This window comes from Telopea speciosissima, chromosome 4 (assembly GCF_018873765.1).
Source record: "Telopea speciosissima isolate NSW1024214 ecotype Mountain lineage chromosome 4, Tspe_v1, whole genome shotgun sequence".
NCBI lineage: Eukaryota > Viridiplantae > Streptophyta > Magnoliopsida > Proteales > Proteaceae > Telopea > Telopea speciosissima.
In genome coordinates, this window is record NC_057919.1 from 36,307,035 (window position 1) to 36,325,622 (window position 18,588).

The window sequence follows — 18,588 nt, forward strand, 5'->3', positions numbered from 1 at the left end:
ATTATCCATAACCCACCTGAACAATAGCAGGAAAAAAAAACACCATTAACAAATAGTTATACATGGTTGTATTAATTTAAAATCTTAGAACCATGTGAAGAAGAGAAATACATCAATGCATGGTCTGGTCTAGATGTAATGGAGATCTAAGTCACCTAATGGATAGGGTTTAGAAAGCCAATCTGGATTGGGAAAAAATATATTATATCACATCTTTTTTCTCTATCAGCTTGGTAATACTATTTGGTGTTCTTGAAGACCCTCACAATCAGGATATACCTAATTAAAAATTTTAACTATCAAGATACAATTGATTATCTGGAAATGGTTGAGGGTGAAATGCAATGAAACCATGATCAATTGGAAACAACTTATCAGGTGCATTCATATTGTCTCTTTTCTCAATAAACAATGTTTTTATCTCATGTCCTGGATGAGATTAAATCTAAGACAGCAATTTAAGATCAAGGACTGATTTAGCAGTGCATTTTGTACCATTTTCCACCATTAATTATTCCCTTTTTTCTGTAACAGATCTTCATATTCAGAGGAAACACCAAATCTACCCAAAAATGACCGAAAAAAAAAAACAAACACAACAAAGAGGCAATATAAAACAGATAGTGAAGGAAGGAGGATGAGAGGGCGAGATAGCCATGGATGATACCTGGAGGGAGGAAAGGAGTTGTCGTCGTCGCTGTCGCCTTGGAGGAGACCTCACACCGGCAGTTAGCAAGTGAGGAGAGGAGGGTTTGATCTGCAAAAGAACGGCAACGTCAGAAAACCTGGGTTAGGTGTAGGGCAAACAAGGGTTCATCAAGCGAAATGCTCCCATACCTAAAATTGTAGAGGGAGATTTGTTCGGCAGAGAGGGAGTTAGCTAGGGATTTCAGAACTAAGAAGTTCGTCGACTGAAATGGATCGTTGCACAGTGTGCCGACGTGAGGTTGTGCCAGCGTGAGGGTGCTCCATTGTGTGAGGGACACCACAATATCTTCGAACTCTGGTTTGGTCGTCGGAGAGGAGAGATGGGAAAGATTCTCAGAAACGTTGAATGGAGGGAAAAATCGATTTTTTTTTTAGAGGTGAAAAAAAGGTTTTTCAATTTGAACCGTCGGATCAACTATTGCCACGTGTCGATCGCCCAGCTATGCATTGCACTAGGCGATCGTGGACTTGAGAGAATAAAAATCCGATATCCTATCCTCCTCGTCCTCGTTGAGGAATGTATTCATCCTCTGCTCTCATTCTACTTTTTTACGCCAAAAGAAAGGTTTTGTTTTCCCCTATCGGTGGGTTTCTTCGGAATTCCCCGTCTCTTCTCACTTCGAATCACTGAAATTTATGCTCTCAAGTGGGGGTGCACTGGTCAGTGCACTACACATAAGAATCAACCGTTCATCTAATACTTGAAAAGATACCCATATTTTTACGGTTGGATTCTTAAATAAGAGTGTGGTGAAGAAAATCCAGCCCAGTGAAGGTCCTCTAGTGACATAATTGCTACTAATATGTTATACCCAATCAGTCCTCTATTGACATAATTGCTACTTATATCCAATCAGTTAAACGCAAAGGGATCTGGATTGTGTTCTATGCTGTTCTCAGCTCCGCCAACTGCGAAGTACCAAGAAAGTGAAAGCACCGACAGCTCTCTCTCTCTATTTAGAGAGATACTGCAGAATTGTAGACACAGAAATGCTTCATCACCTCTCCTTTTGTCTCATCATTTACTTCTTCTTCTGCACTTCGTTACAGATCACTCACACTCAAAACTCCATTCCAGATTCATCTGCAGTAAGCAGAACAACCTTCATTGTCCTCGTCAATGGAGACTCCAAACCCTCCCCTTTCCCATCCCCACAACACTGGTACTCATCCCTTCTATCATCTTCTTCTTCTTTTTCTTATTTCATCCATTTCTATAGCAAACTCATCCATGGCTTCTCAGCAGCCCTAACTCCCCTAGAAGCCCAACGCCTCGAAAAATCTCAGGGAGTCGTATCTCTATTTCGCGACTCTGTCTTATACCTCCACACTACCCGATCACCGATTTTCCTTGGTCTGAATCGACACAATTCAACCATCTTGAAGCTTTCCAATAGCGGAACCGACACCATAATCGGCATTGTCGATACCGGAATCTGGCCGGAAAAAGAAAGCTTCCACGACAGAGGTCTCAAACCCGTACCTACTCGGTGGAAAGGCGAATGCGAAGAGGGAGAAGAGTTCAACAGATCGAACTGCAATGGGAAAATTATCGGTGCCAGATTTTTTGTTGGCGGTTATGATGCATCATTTGCCGGGATGGATCACCGGAATGGATCGGTTGGGGTTTTCCGGTCGCCTAGAGATTCTGATGGCCATGGAACCCATGTCGTTTCTATAGCCGCTGGAGCTCCGGTCGCCGGTGCAGAATATCGAGGATTTGCCCGTGGAACTGCAAGGGGAATGGCACCGCAAGCGAGAGTTGCGGTTTATAAAGTGTGTTGGGCGATGGGGTGTTTGTTATCGGATGTCTGTGCCGCCTTTGAAAAAGCCGTTTCGGATGGTGTAGATATCGTTTCAGTTTCGTTGGGTTCGTCTCAAATGCCATTCCATCGTGATCTTCTATCAATCGTATCATTTCGGGCGGTTGATCGTGGCGTATTCATGGTGGCATCGGCCGGAAACGAAGGTCCATACCCGGCGAGCATCACCAATGCACCGCCATGGGTCATGACTGTTGGTGCTGGTACGATTGACCGAGATTTCCCCGCTGTTGTGATGCTTGGTAATGGTGAAAACGTGTCAGGTGTGTCGGTTTCTCTAACACCCCGAAACGAAACCCTCCGAAATGCTCACCCGCTTTATTCAGCTGGTGAAATCACGTCCTCTATATTTAAAGTTAAATATGTATGACGAGTGGACACGTGTCTGGAGTCTTACTTGGGTCTTTGCTAAAATACGCTGGGGCGGTAGCGATGATAATCTCACACGGGGATCTGGATACGAAGGGAATAATCGTGGAACCTCATGTAGTACCGACGATCACCGTTGGTGTTTCTGAAGCACAGTTGATTCAGGACTACATCATATCTGATGCTAATCCAACAGCTGTGATTTTGTCGTATGGAACAGTCCCAATGCATGCGAAGGCAGCACCAATTGTAGCATCATTTTCATCAAGAGGACCCAACTTGGCCGTACCCGGAATCCTAAAGCCCGATCTCATTGCACCAGGTGTGAATATATTAGGAGCATGGATTGAGGTAATTGGATTACCCGATAATGAACCCGACCGTCAAAGACCCGGGTTCAATTTGATGACAGGAACATCAATGGCTTGTCCACATGTTTCGGGTGTGGCCGCATTGATAAAATCGATGCACCCGAATTGGAGCCCAAGTGAAATCAAGTCTGCTTTGATGACTACAGCCTCTATTTATGCACACTATGACCCCCAAAAGATGTCAATTCAATCATCCAGGCCAAAATCTTTAACTTTGGATGAGTTCTCCGGCAAAGTCGCTAGTCCTTTCGATCTGGGAGCTGGGCATTTGGAGCCAGAAAGAGCGATGGATCCCGGCCTAGTCTATGATTTGGGTTGTGAAGACTATGTGCATTTTCTTTGTGGATTGAATTACAAGGAGAGGCAGATAGAGATCATAACTGGAAAGTATGTACTTTGCCCGGAAAATGGAGACAAACAATTAAATTACCCGGCTATAGTTGTAGAGGGAGAGGAGGTTGAAGATGGGGTGGTGGTGTTGAATAAAAGACTGACGAAGGTGAGTGAAGGACAAGGGCTTTACAAGGCAAAGGTGGTAGGCTTTGTAAGAGGAAGTGGTTACAAGGTTGAAGTAGCGCCCAAGATTTTGCAATTTAATGGGGTTAGAGAGAGATTGAGTTTTAAAGTGATAATAAGAAAGTCAGGAAAGAGGAGAACAAGAAAAGAGATGTTGGTTGGAGCTTTGAGTTGGAGAGAGAAGAGAACAAACCATTCAGTCAGGTGTCCCATTGTGATATATTCTGCAAAGAAATACAAAGTTGGGCTGTGAGGTAGCTGGGCCCAAAAGTTGATGAGTCTCACTTTGGGAATTTTGATTTCATGTGGACAATACAAACTCTTTTTTTTTTTTTTTTTTTGTGGTAAAAAGCCAATTTATTCAGAAAATCGTGTCAAACTCGTAGTTGACATGGTACAAAACTCCATCAACCATAGAATTGAATTAGGCCATACTGTCATACACGACATAGACAAAACCTTCCTAACTAGGAAATCAGCTAACATGTTGATCTCCCTAGAAACATATTGGAAATTACAGGAAACAAAGTAAGACGTCAAGCGCAATATATCCACAATGACAAGCTGCACATATAACGGAATATTAATTAGAGATGTTCCATCAATGTATGATGCAAGCTCTTTACAGTTAGTCTCCACTAAAAGTTGCTCCACACAATCTGAGATCATCTCCGACAGACCAATTCTAACTACCAATGCCTTGCCCAAAAGAATAGAGTAAAAAGACGTTGGCTCAAATTTTAATTTGCAATACAAGATCACCCCAAATCATCTCTGATCACTATGTCTAAACCCCCTTGCTTCTTATCACTGCTCCTTGATGCATCAGTATCGAGTTTTAAAAAATGAGGGGGAGGAGGCATCCCAACCTGAATACCAATTGAAGAAGCTTCAGAACTCATAGCAACGGTCGTAGGACTAGCTAAGGAAGGGCCCTGAGCTTGAAAAAACTCTACATGAGCCCTCTGAGGAACTTCAATAACATCAATCGGAGTCTAGCTCTTGCCCCTTAAGATCAAGTCATTCCATGCTCTCCAAAGATACCACACTATAAACCCACATAACCTTGCGCTTTCCCGACCTCGCTTCTTATTAAAGCACTCAAAGTGCTTCCATCCCTAAATCCAAAACAGAATTTTTTATTCACCTGATATACTCACCCTATGTGATAGTGAACAACCAAACCATACTACTATTTGAGCAAAGGGGCATGTTAAAAATGTGTGAGATGGAGTCTCTATTGCATTGCCACATCGCAAGCATGTATGACAAATTGGGATTTGCCACTGTACCAATCCTTCTCTGGAAACCAAATCCAATGCACATGCTCGCAAAAGAAGATTCCTTATGTTTGGTAAGTGATGAACCTAAATTCACACCAACCAATCAGAGGTCACCACGTGGCATGACCTAAGAATGCAGGCCAAGACAGGGTTGGGGGAGAACCGACCGCAGACGCCGACCACCAACGCCCACGGGCGCGGCCACCCTTGGGCACCAACCCCCTTGGGGGCGCAAACCTCCCTGGGCGCCAACCCCCCTTGGGGTGTGGACCTCCTTGGGTGCCAACCCCCTTGGACGACAGCTCCCTCGAACACGTCAGCCCCAGGCACAGTCTCCCTCGAACACGGCAGCAACCACCGCCATCAACAAGACACCGCATCACCAAGGACTCTAGGCCACCGCCTATCGAGTCACGTAATCTGAACAGGCTCATATACTAGGAACCTGACCTACCACGTAGATGAGGTCTATCCACCAAGGATGCTAAGCCTATCAGGACACTACTTCTTATAGGAAGACAACTACTAGGTCTACCGTGACACCACGTCTCACGGGAAGACAACCTATCAAGGATAAGCCCTGCTACTCAGGGACTCTATCACCTACCGCAAACACTCTACATCGACTGAGACTCTCCACACCGCCATGCGCTACTATAAAAGGCAAGGTATACAGCCCCATTAAGGGGATAAAAAACTCATCTTGAATACTACTATTCATCTGTTTGCTCAGAGAGATCTAACTTAGGCATCGGAGAGTCCTAGGCCGAAACCACACCGGTTCTCCTTTGTCACCCCAAGGTCTTTTGCAGGTTACGGCACTCAAAGGACCGCTGGGCGATTTCTTGATGCAACAGATTGGCGCCGTCTGTGGGAACGACGCTAGCCATTACCTTTACTAGCTTGTTTCCATAACTGTTCATACCATGGCACCACGAGGCAAGAAGACCGCTCCCTCCACCAATAATGCGCCGAGAGAGGGGAATGGATCACCTCCTCCAGATAGCTCACATCGCAGAGTCAATAACCAGGACCATGTCACTCTGGAGAGGGAGATCCCAGACGATGATCAAGTTACGGTGGTCGAACCCAACAACGAAGTGGTGGTGGAGGTGGTACTTGACCCCAATGCCCTAGCAACTATGGGTTAGATCAATGACCTACAATGACAGATCCTTGAGGATCAACGACTCTTTTGTGACTACCTGAGGCAGTGTGCAACATCACACCATCGCAGGATGGACCCTAGATGTGAATAGAGCCCCAGGAGGACCCTTCCCAGGGATGACAGATCAGAGAGGCACACCAGGTAGCTGGGAGAGCCTTCCTAACCTAGGGGGAGATCGACAAATCCTCCAGCACAGTCGAATCAGGGGAGAACACCATCACACCGATCCGTTGTACCTAACCTTAAAGGGTCCATCTGGAGGTCGGTGTTTGATGGTCGACTAGGAGGAAGTCATGCATCAGAGCAAAGCCAGACTTACCATGAAGCAAGCCCCTCATGGTCAAGACAAGATTCATCACGATGCGACCCTTCACCATCTCGCCAACAGTCGAGATGGGAGGGGACTTCTAGGAGAGGACGCGAACGAGCTCGCAGTGAACGACCAGTTAGACGTGAAGGGCAAACACGGGATGGAGAGTTAGATAAGAGACTCTGAGAGTTGGACGAGAAGCTGGAAGGGTTGAAGAAGCAGACCAAGGGTGAGACACACTCAATCCCTGGACAACACCCCTTCTCGAAAGAGATCATGTCAGCCTCACTGCCATCCAGGTTCAGGTTACCTACCTTTGAACTCTACAGTGGTACCACCGACCCATGACCACGTTAACTATTTCAATGGCATGATGAGGCTATATGGTGGATCGAACGTGGTATCCTGTCAAGCATTCCCTGCATCCCTCAAGGGTGCGACGACCTCATGGTTCTCCAAACTACGACCACGGTCGATTGGATCATTTGCAGAGCTATGCGAACAGTTTGTGACCCGCTTCCAGAGCAGCGTCAAGCAAAAGAAGACCACGGTCAATCTACTGAAAGTAATACAAAATCCTGGGGAATCCCTCAGGGAGTATGTCAGCAGGTTCACTAAGGAGTCCTTAGAAGTTAGAGACCTAGACGATCAGACCCAACATGCTGCCTTGGCTGGGGGCATCCAAGACAAGGAGTTGATCAAGGACCTGGTGCGTCATGAGACCAAGACTATGAAGGAGCTCCTGGAATGATGCAACGAGTTTGCCAACATGGCCGAGATAGTACAAGCTCGGAAGAAGGCAATTGAGGCCAAGCCACAGGACAGCAAGAGGTCAGCACCAGATGACCGTAAAGAGAGTAAGAGGTCGAGGATTGAACGTCGACAAAAGAAGGGCGATCGCCCAACAAGAAGAAGTGACCGTCACCCAGAGAGGAGTGAGAGAGTAGGCAGTCCAGAGTTCACACCGTTGAACACCACCAGGTCCCAAATCCTCATGCAGATCCAAGACCATGACCTAATTCGATGGCCACGACCCATGCTAGCAGGACCTGAGAAGCGCAATCCCAACAAGTACTATCTCTTCCATAAGGACTATAGGCATGACACAGAAGATTGATACCAACTGAAGAGTGAGATAGAAGGCCTTGTGAAAGTAGGGAGTTTGAACAAGTATGTGAAGGGGAGACGTGATGGCCGTTCAGGCCAGGGAGATCGAGGACGTGACCTAGAAAGAGAACCAAGGAGGGAAGAAAGAAGAGCGGACCAAGATAGGGAGAGAGACCACACTGATGAAAGAAGAGATGTAGCAGAGCCCTGCGGCACCAAGGGAGCCCCCATCCTCACCATACTTGGAGGACCGGGGTAAGAATCAACCAGGCCAAAGCCCATGCTAGGTTTGTGGGAGTAGCAGAGAAGCCAAACAAGATGGCCAAGACCGAGACGGTGATCTCCTTCTCAGATGATGACTTGGAAGGTGTGAGCTTTTCACATGCGGATGCCCTGGTAGTACAGGTGGAGATAGCCAACCGACCCATGCACAGGGTGCTGATAGATAAAGGGGCGTCCGTGGATGTACTCTCACTGGAAGCCTACCGCAAGTTTGGATTCAGAGATGATCAACTCAAGCCAGAACCCACCTACCTCCATGGATTCTCGGGCGCCACAGCCTCCATCAGAGGCACCATAGAGCTGCCCGTCACCTTTGGAGAGCACCCTCGATAGGTGACCATCATGGTAAACTTCATGGTCGTCAGGTCCATGGTGTCATTCAATGGCATCCTAGGGCGACCTTCCCTAATAGCCCTTAGAGGTGTGGTGTCGCCGCTCCACCTAAAGATTAAGTTCCCCACTGACAACGGAGTGGGGGAAGTTCGAGGTGATCAGAAGAAGGCCAGAGACTGCTATGCCACCTTCGTGAAGAAGAACAATGGCAACACACGGGGGATGACACTATGCTTAGAGAACCTGGTCAGTGACCAGAGAGATGAACTGACAGAAAAAAGAGGAAGACCAGTGGAGGACCTCATCCCCTGGCCACTCAGCAAAGATGACCCCTCCAAGGTCTTACAGGTTGCCTCATTATTGAGCGATGAGCAGAAAGAAGAATTGGGTTATCTCCTCTAGACTAATATAGACGTCTTCACATGGTCAACTGCATACATGCCAGGCATACCTAGATCCATAGTAGAGCATAGATTGCATGTAGATCCAACCAGGAAGCCCATCCAGCAGAAGAGAAGAAATTTCACCCTCAACCGACAGGCAGCCATCAAGGAAGAGGTCGAGAAGTTGAGCTAAGCAGGATTCATCAGGGAAGAGAAGTTTCCTACCTGGCTCACGAACGTGGTCATGGTACTTAAGCCTAATGGGAAGTGGAGAATGTGCGTCGACTACACTGACTTGAATAAGGAGTGCCCAAAAGACGAGTACCTACTACCCAAGATCGATCTGCTGATCGACGCCACCGTTGGACATGAGATGCTGAGTTTCATGGACGCCTATTCTGGCTACAATCGGATCCTCATGCATGAGGATGATGAGTCTTACACCACCTTCCGAACGGACAAGGAGAACTATTGCTATCATGTCATGCCGTTTGGATTGAAGAATGCAGGGGCCACCTACCAGAGGATGGTCAACAAGATGTTCAAGGAACAGATTGGGCGCAACATGGAGGTGTACGTAGATGACATGCTCGTGGAAAGAGTCCAAGCCCACCAACACCTGACCGACCTGGAAGAAGCGTTCGCCGTGTTGAGAAGGAACCAGATGAAGCTAAACCCTGCGAAGTACGCCTTTGGGGTGACGTCAGGAAAATTCTTGGGGTTCATGGTCTCAGTACGGGGAATAGAAGCCAACCCATCTAAGATCAAGGCCATCTAAGAGATGGCACCACCTCGGATAGTCAGAGAAATACAGAGATTGAATGGAAGGATAGCTGCCCTTTCAAGGTTCGTGCCACGGTCGGGGGACAAGTGCCTGACATTCTTCAAGACGTTGAAGAACCTCCAAAGTCCTAAAGACTTTGCATGGACAGAGAGAAGCCAAAAAGCGTTTGAAGAGCTGAAGGTATACCTCGAGAATCCACCATTGCTTGGGTGCCCAGAGCCCAACGAAGAGTTGCAGATCTACTGGCGGCGACACCTGTCGCAGTGAGCGCAGTGCTACTAAAAGAAGAGGGTAAGATACAGAGACCCATCTATTATGTCAGTCATGTCTTGATTGATGCAGAGACCAAGTACACAAGGATTGAGAAGGTAGCATATGCACTGGTGATCGAGGCTAGGAAGCTCAGGCCTTACTTCCAAGCCCATACCATCATAGTCCTCACCAACTTACCATTGAAGAAGGTACTGCACAAGCCAGACATCTCCGGACGGTTGATCGCCTGGGCGGTTGAACTGAGCGAACACAACATCAGGTACCAACCCGAGACGATGATTAAAGGCCAAGCTCTAGCAGACTTCATCGCCGAATGCACCCTATCGGAGACTGAGGTAGAAGCAGAGGAACCAGAGGACCAAGACCGAGGATCATGGGAGATGTTCGTGGATGGTTCGAGTAACGCCACAGGAAGCGGAGCTGGTTTCATACTCACTAGCCCCGAAGGATTTTAAATCTAGTATGCTCTCCGGTTCGCCTTCCCAACATCCAAAAATGAGGTAGAGTACGAAGCACTACTGGCTGGACTCTGGGTGGCCAAAGCCATTCAAGTCACACACCTATCCATCCAGAGTGACTCCCAATTAGTGGTGAACCAGGTGAATGGAGAGTACGAGGCAAAGATCGATCAAATTGCGTCATACTTAGCACATGCTTGAGAGTTGATCAGCGGGTTCATGAAGTTCGACATGGTTCGAGTTTCCAAAGTCGAGAACATCATCGCCGATGCACTGTCCAGGCTAGCCAACGATGAACTCAGAAACCTGGCCAGCGCAGTGTACGTGGAAATATTACATGAACCAACATACCAGGAGAAGAAAGTCAATGAGATTGAGGAAGGGCCTAGCTGGATGGACCCTATACTCGACTACCTACAGAACGACGTCTTACCAGAAGATAGGGGTGAAGCAAGGAAGATAAGGATGAGAGCTGTAAAGTACACCATCCTGGATGGAGTACTGTATAAGAGGGGGGCTACAACACCACTACTCCGGTGCCTAGGACCCAAGGGAGCCCAATATGCCCTGGCAGAAGTACATGAGGGGATCTGTGGAAGCCACATGGGAGGATGACATCTAACCTACAAAATCCTTCGACAAGGACTCTACTGGCCGAGAATGCAAAAGGAAGCAATATAATACGTCAAGGCTTGCGAGCAATGTCAATTGTTCACCTCAGTACCCCATCTACTCGCCACCAAACTAACATCGATCCTCAACCCCATTCCCTTTGCCATGTGGGGGGTCGACATCTTAGGGGACTTCACAACAGCATCAGGCAACCGTAAGTACTTGGTGGTCGCCATCGACTACTTCACCAAGTGGGTAAAGGCCAAACCATTGGCCAAGATCACAGAGAATGAAATGGAGAAGTTCGTCCGTGACGACATCATCTATAGGTTCGGCGTGCCAAAGATCATAGTCTCCGACAATGGGAAGCAATTCAACAACCCCAAGTTCAGAACCTTCTGTCAGAGCTACAACATTGACTATTGGCTTGTTTCAGTTGCCTACCCATATGCCAATGGTCAGGTGGAGGTAACAAACCGAACCCTACTGTATGGAATAAAGAAAAGACTAGAAGGAGCCAAAGGGAAGTGGGTTGAAGAACTACTGAGTGTCCTGTGGGCATACCGCACCATAGTAAGAACACCCACAGGGGAAAGTCCATTCCACCTAGCATATGGCACAGAGGCACTGGCACCGGTAGAGGCCCTCGCCATGTCCCACAGAGTACTGCACTTCAATGAAAGGACATATACAGATGGACTGCGAGCAAATTTGGACTTCCTGGATGAGGTGCGAGAGAAGGCACTCTTGAGAAATGAGGCGTACCGGCAGCGCACAGCCAAATACGACAACGCCAGGGTGCGAGAGAGGTTATTTCACCAGGGGGACCTAGTTCTAAGGAGGGCAAGTGCATCACAGCCACGAAAAGAAGGGAAGCTATCAGCAAACTAGGAAGGACCATACATAGTTTCCAAGCAGATACATCCAGGGACGTACCGCTTGAAAACTCCAGGGGGCAAGAAGGTCGACCGCACCTGGAACTCAGAACACCTGAAGAAGTACTATCAGTAGAAGTAACAATAGCAGAGCAGCAACACCACCAATAGCAGCAGTAAAATAGTAGTGGTAGTGGTAACAGTAGTAGTAGCAGCAGCAATAGATGGCATCACTGTTTCAAGAACAATTTGAAATTTTATATTGAAGTAAAGAGTTGGTTTAAAAAATACTCGTCTTCTACTACTCGATCGGATCACTGCCACCGCTCCAAGGTCTGTTGACCACCAAGGCATTATGCCACCAAGGCATTATGCCAACAAGGCCTGTTGGCCGCCAAGGTTCATTGACCACCAAGGTGTTATGCCACCAAGGTTCGTTGACCACCAAGGCGTTATACCACCAAGGGCCGTTGGCCACCAAGGTCTGCAGATCACCAAGGCGTTATGCCACCAAGGCCCATTGGCCACCAAGGTCCGTTGACCACCAAGGCGTTATGCCACCAAAGCCCGTTGGCCACCAAGGTCCATTGACCACCAAGGCATCATGCCACCAAGGCCCATTGGCCACCAAGGTCCGTTGACCACAGAGGCGTTATGCCACCAAGGCCTGTTGGCCACCAGGGTCCGTAGACTGCTAAGACGTGAACATCACTAAGGACTACAGACCACCGAGAATTATAAAGGTAAGAGAACCATAAATGCAACAAAGATCACATATATGCAACATCCACATCGAAGAAGACAAAAAAGTCAAGTGCATACAATCTAAAAGAGATCACAATCTAAAGTTCAACATTCAAAAAACAAACACCTATCAACTCAAGGTGCATCAGACGGAGGGGCGACATCTGACCCAGCGGGGGACATCATATCAGCCTCAGCAGCACGAGCAACACTCTCCTCGGGCAAGACCACCCCCTCCTCCGTCACCGTAGCGTCGCCCTCCGGAGAAGCACGAGCCATAGCCGCAGTCGTAGGCAATAACATGGTGACCTTCGGGAACCCTGAGAAGTCATAGTCGGGGGTCATCTCCAGAATGTGGACCGCCAAGTCTCGGGCGCTGGCGTCATATATCTCCTAGTTATACTTGTAGAAGTACGTAGTGATCTCAGGAGACTTCTGATAAGCCGCCATTGCTCGCTCCCCGGACTCGGACACCTCAACCTCATGACTCTGCCTCAAAGCACGAAGCTCCTCCTCCAGGGCACGAACTCTAGATGAGCTCTCAGCCACTGTAACAGATGCCACCCTGAGCTCCTTAGCCACACTCCTCTCCCGTGCCACGACCTCCTCTCGGGCGACCTTATGCCCCTGAAGCTCCTTCTCCAAGCCCTGGAACTTTTGGTTCAACTGAATCTCTCGGAAGGCATGGCTCTCTAGGCGAAGCACAGTCTCTGTGACACGATGTTGGACCTACAAGCAACATAGCCACAAAGAGTCATCCCAAGTACAAGAACAATAACAACACCAAAAGCAAAAGAGTAAGAAGCATAACTCACAGAAGCCATGTCCTGATAGAGGGACTACGTCAGGAAAGCATCATTAAAACCCTGTAGGACTGAACGCTTGCCAGGAAGCCTCTCCCTATCCAACCACTCTAGGCATGCGCCACGACTGGTCAACGTTGCTCCCTCCTGGAGATCCCAAGGCAGCACCAAAGGAGAAGAGGTGGGCGAATCAGCAACAACGTCAGAAGAAGAGGAGACCACCCCCTTTGCCTCTAGAAGGGGGTAGAACAGAGGATCCAGGGGCCACGATAGTATGAGACGACCGTGGAAGGAAAACCCGCTGTCCAGACCTCACTAAGCCAGGGGGTCAGGGCCTCCCTTCCGCTTGGTCCCAGTGACCCTGGAAGGAGAAGAAGTCAGAACTGAAGGATCAGCAACAGAAGAACCAACCCTAGGTAGAGCAGCTTGAGTACTCCTCTTCCGCAGATCCGAGTGGAAGACACTAAGATCAGGTCGAATATCCACTACACCACAACATACAATCAAGGAACATACAACAAGTCAGACAACAGGTGCACAGAAGAAAAGTACATAAGCAAATATCAAAGAAGCCAAATGTCTTACCAGGACTCAACTTCCAAAGGCATAAGAAGGCCTCGGAATCCAGCTGACGGATGTCGAAAGGATTGCATCCTTGACACCGCTGGAGGGAGTCGAGCTCAAAGTCGCTCAACTCAAGAGGGCGGTTCACCCCCTTGACATCAATAACCTCCCAGGTAGATCGCAAGGCACATCGGGGGACCAGGGCAAAAAAGAAGCAGTCTCTCCAATACTTCACCGAGTTGGTGATCCCCACTAGAGGATTGAGCGCAATGAGTGACCCCCTAGGGAGACGACGGGCGAAGTAGTAACACCCCCCTTCCCCCTTCTTTAACACATAGAAGTAAGAGAACAGGGGAACGGTGGCGGCACTCCCCATCCGAGCGAAAAACACATAGAAGCCCAGAATGACACACCAAGAGTTGGGCAACACCTGCCCAGGAGTGAGACCCCAGTGCTCCAACACCAACTCCATAGAACGGGAGATAGGGAAACGAAGACCATGAGCAAAAAAGATGCGGTAAAGGCAGACCTCATCCGCTTGATGAGAGTAAGCGCGGTTATCAGGGCCAGGGACGCAAAGCATGACCTCAGAGGGTATATGGTACTCCCGACGAAGTGATGCCAAGTCCGAAGAAGTCAGGATGCTAAGAATATGAGCCAACTTGCTCCTAGGGTCACCAACTGAAGTAGAAGCCCCGGAGGCCTTACGACCCCTACTAGGGGCTGGACCTCTAGAAACCTCCTCCTCCCCATCACTAGCAACAGGGGAAGACAAGGATGAAGAATTATCCGTGGAAGATGACGACCCCGAGGAAGACTCCTCAGCAGATCCGACAACGACTGTAGTCAGATCAGAGTCATCAGATGAAGACATGGACAAACAATCAAACAGACTGACTACTTACTTAGAGCGACGACCTCCCAAGATCAAGTAATCGATGAGAAGAGAGGGATGCCCACCTGCAACCACTAGGGCCGAACCAGTAAAAAAAAAAGAGAAAAAAGAAAAGAAAAAAGGAACATACCAGGCGTAAACCAGAGAAGGTCACGAATTAGAAGGGCGTGAACTCAGAGGGGAGCGGATCGAGAAGGGCATGAACCAGGGGGCGCAGACCGAGAAGGGTGCGGACCAAGAAGTGCCCGGATCGAGAAGGGCACGAACTAGGAAGGGCACGGATTGAGAAGGGTACGGACACTTGGGCACGAATCAGAAGGGCACAGATCGGCGAGCGTGGATATTGGGCACAAATCAGAAGGGCGTGGACCAAGCCAGGCGTGGATCAGAGCTCGGTGCAGATCGAGACAAGTATCGACCGACGGGCGTAGATTGTGGATGGCAAAAAATGGGCAAGCATCAACCAAGGCAAGCTAAACACAGATCAACAAGCAAGCGAGTACAAGCACAAAGCCGAGGCCAAATACTAAGCCATGCACGTGGAAGCAAGTCAAGTCAAAGCTAGAAGCCAATAGGTGTCAAGCACGCAAAGGGAGAATACTACTTCTCATTGTGACCCAAGAACAAACACATGGAGGGCATAATAAATAGTAACCAAACTCAATGCCAAGCCAAAGTGGAAGATGCAAAAAGCAAAGAGAGCAAAAACAAGAGAGAGAGGAAGAGAAATGGAAAAAGTGAAAAGGAAGAATGAGACAAGAGCATATATATCTACAAAAAAAAAATGGGAGAGGAGAGGTTTGAACCTACAACCTCTCCCTCACCAAGCAATTCACAAGCACATCCTCAGAAAAGAAATTATTCGTAGGGAACCCCCTAATGGGTACAAGTACGCAAAGGATACTCTCTTGAGCACGCTGTTCCAAGAGAGTGGGGGCCAAGTGATGAACCTAAATTCACACCAACCAATCAGAGGTCGCCACATGGCACGATCTAAGAATGCGGGCCAAGACAGGACTGGGGGAGAACCGACCATAGACGCTGACCACCAACGCCCACAGGCGCCAACCCCATCGGGTGCGGCCACCCTTGGGCACCAACCCCCTTGGGGGCGCCAACCCCCCTTGGGGTGTGGACCTCCTTGGGCACCAATCCCCTTGGACGACAGCTCCCTCGAACACGTCAGCCCCAGGCACAGTCTCCCTCTAACATGGCAGCAACCACCGCCATCAACAAGACACAGACCGCATCACCAAGGACTCTAGGCCACCACCTTTTGAGTCACGTAATCTGAACGGACTCATATACTAGGAACCTGACCTACCACGTAGATGAGGTCTATCCACCAAGGATGCTAAGTCTATCAAGACACTACTTCTTACAGGAAGATGACTACTAGGTCTACCGTGACACCACGTCTCACGGGAAGATAACCTATTAAGGGTAAGCCCTGCTACTCAGGGACTCTATCACCTACGATAAATACTCTACATCGACTGGGACTCTCCACACCGCCATGCGCTACTATAAACGGCAAGGTACACAGCCCCATCAAGGGGATAAAAAACTCATCTTGAATACTACTATTCACTCATCTATTTGCTCAGAGAGATCTAACTTAGGCATCGGAGAGTCCTAGGCTGGAACCACACCGGTTCTCCTTTGTCACCCAGGGTCTTTTGCAGGTTACGGCACTCGAAGGACCGCTGAGTAATTTCTTGACGCAACAGTAAGGTATAACACTTCCATATTCTCTTCCAAATCAACAAAGGGGTATTCTGCCATACACTAAGCCTTGAGGATGGAAGGATTTGAATGTCCTTCAATCTTTGGAGATTACATTGTAAAAGGTAGGCTTACCTCAATATGAAATGTCCATATGCACCACACACCAATTGATCTTGGTGAGGAAAGAGAGCAAGTTGAATCTTTAGAATTATCGCAATTGTATTAGAGTTGAAGATGGTATTTGTAAGATCCATGTTCCATGTCTAATTCTATTGATCTATCAATTCAGACACCCATACAACTAAGCACTCCGACAAACGAGATCGCTCTATTTTACAGTGTGGCAGCAATGAAATCCAGTTATCATCCCAAGTAGGCACATGCTCCCTTGTTCCTTATTGTAAAATTAGAGGAATAGATTACAATATTGTCGTATTTTTATTCATTCACAATTGTAAGACATATATACAATGAGATATATGAAGATAAAAGAGGAAAGAGATCAATGTTATCATATGTGATATAGAGTTTCTATATGAATAGGATTCTATATCACATGTGAAAAATAAGAGGAAATACCAGTATGGAAGATATAGGACTCTCCTTCCATTGAGACCAATAATACTCCCCCTCAAGTTGGAGCTTGTAGATCATGAACACCCAATTCAAAAAGTAAAAAAATGGAATGTATCACGACCCAGTGCCTTAGTGAAGATATCGGCCAGCTGCATGCGAGAGGGAATGTGGGCTGTAGTCAAGCAACCAGACTGGATGCGCTTGCAAAAAATATGACAATCGATTTGATGTGCCTGGTATGCTCATGATATACCGGATTGGCAGCTATATGGAGCGCAGTCTGGTTGTCACAATACAATCGCATGGTCTTGGAGAAGAGCATGGAGCCATAATAATTCACAAGTGGCATTGGCCATAGAACGATACTCCACCTCAGCAGAGGAGTGAGAGACAGTGGTTTGTTTCTTGGACTTCCAAGAGAGAGGGTTGCCACCTAAAAATGTAATGTAACCAGTGACAGAGCGATGCGTCATGGGGCATGCCACCCAGTCTGAGTCAAAAAATGTAGTGAGCCGAAGAGGACTGTGTGCCAAAAAAAAAATACCAGTGCCTAGAAAACCCTTGACATAGCGCAAAACCCGGATTGCAACATCTAAGTGGGGTTGATGTGGCTTATGCATGAATTGACTCAAAGAATTTATTGCAAACGTAATGTCTGGGTGGGTTACAGTGCGATAAATAAGGCGCCCAATCAGTCAGCGGTAAATGGAAGGATCAGGAAGGACATCACCATCATTTGCAGTTAAGCGCAAGTTCTGTTCCATAGGGAATGTAGCAGGCTTGCAGCAAGTAAACCTGATTCAGAAAGAATATTAAGAACACAATTTCTCTGGTTGATGAAAATACCAGACGGACTGCGAGCAACCTCAAGACTCAAAAAATATTTTAGCATCCCCAAATCCTTGAGATGGAACCGATTGTGCAAGAAAGTAACCAAGTCCTATATGGTAGCCTGGTTGTCACCAGCAAGAACCAGATCATCAACATAGACCAAAACAGCTAAATAAGAGGCACCCGTTTGCTTAATAAAGAGAGAACAATCAGCCAAGTACTGTGTGAGGCCCGCATCAAGAAGGGAACTGGTAAGGGTAGCGAACCAATTGCGTGAAGCCTGTTTTAATCCATACAAAGATTGGCAAAGTTTACAAACTCGTTGCCAAAGGGTATGTAAAATTAGAGGAATAGATTGCAATATTGCCGTATTTTTATTCATTCACAATTGTAAGACATATATACAATGAGATATATGAAGATAAAAGAGGAAAGAGATCAAGGTTATCACATGTGATATAGAGTTTCTATATGAATAGGATTCTATATCACATGTGATTAATAAGAGGAAATACAAGTATGGAAGACATAGGACTCTCCTTCCATTGAGACCGATAATACTAGTTTCCATAAGAGACCCACCTTAAACACCTTTCTCCCTTCCAATATATTGTGCCATGCTAAAAAAGGTTAGTTACCAAGAGCTACTTCAATGTTATGTTATTTCCTGCAAGTTCTGTGAACTTTGTGTTAACATAATACAAAAGTGTTGACAGGGACTTTCGGCTACATAAAGCTATGCCAATATTTTGGGCCGCAAGTGGAACCCCAGTTATCATAAATTAATGTGGG

At 47.4% G+C, this 18,588-nt stretch overlaps 1 pseudogene; it reads left to right on the forward strand.

Annotated features, from left to right (window-relative positions):
* Window positions 1–1,698: 1,698 nt before the first annotated feature.
* LOC122659258 lies at window positions 1,699–4,048 on the forward strand (annotated as a pseudogene).
* The last annotated feature ends 14,540 nt before the right edge of the window (window positions 4,049–18,588 follow it).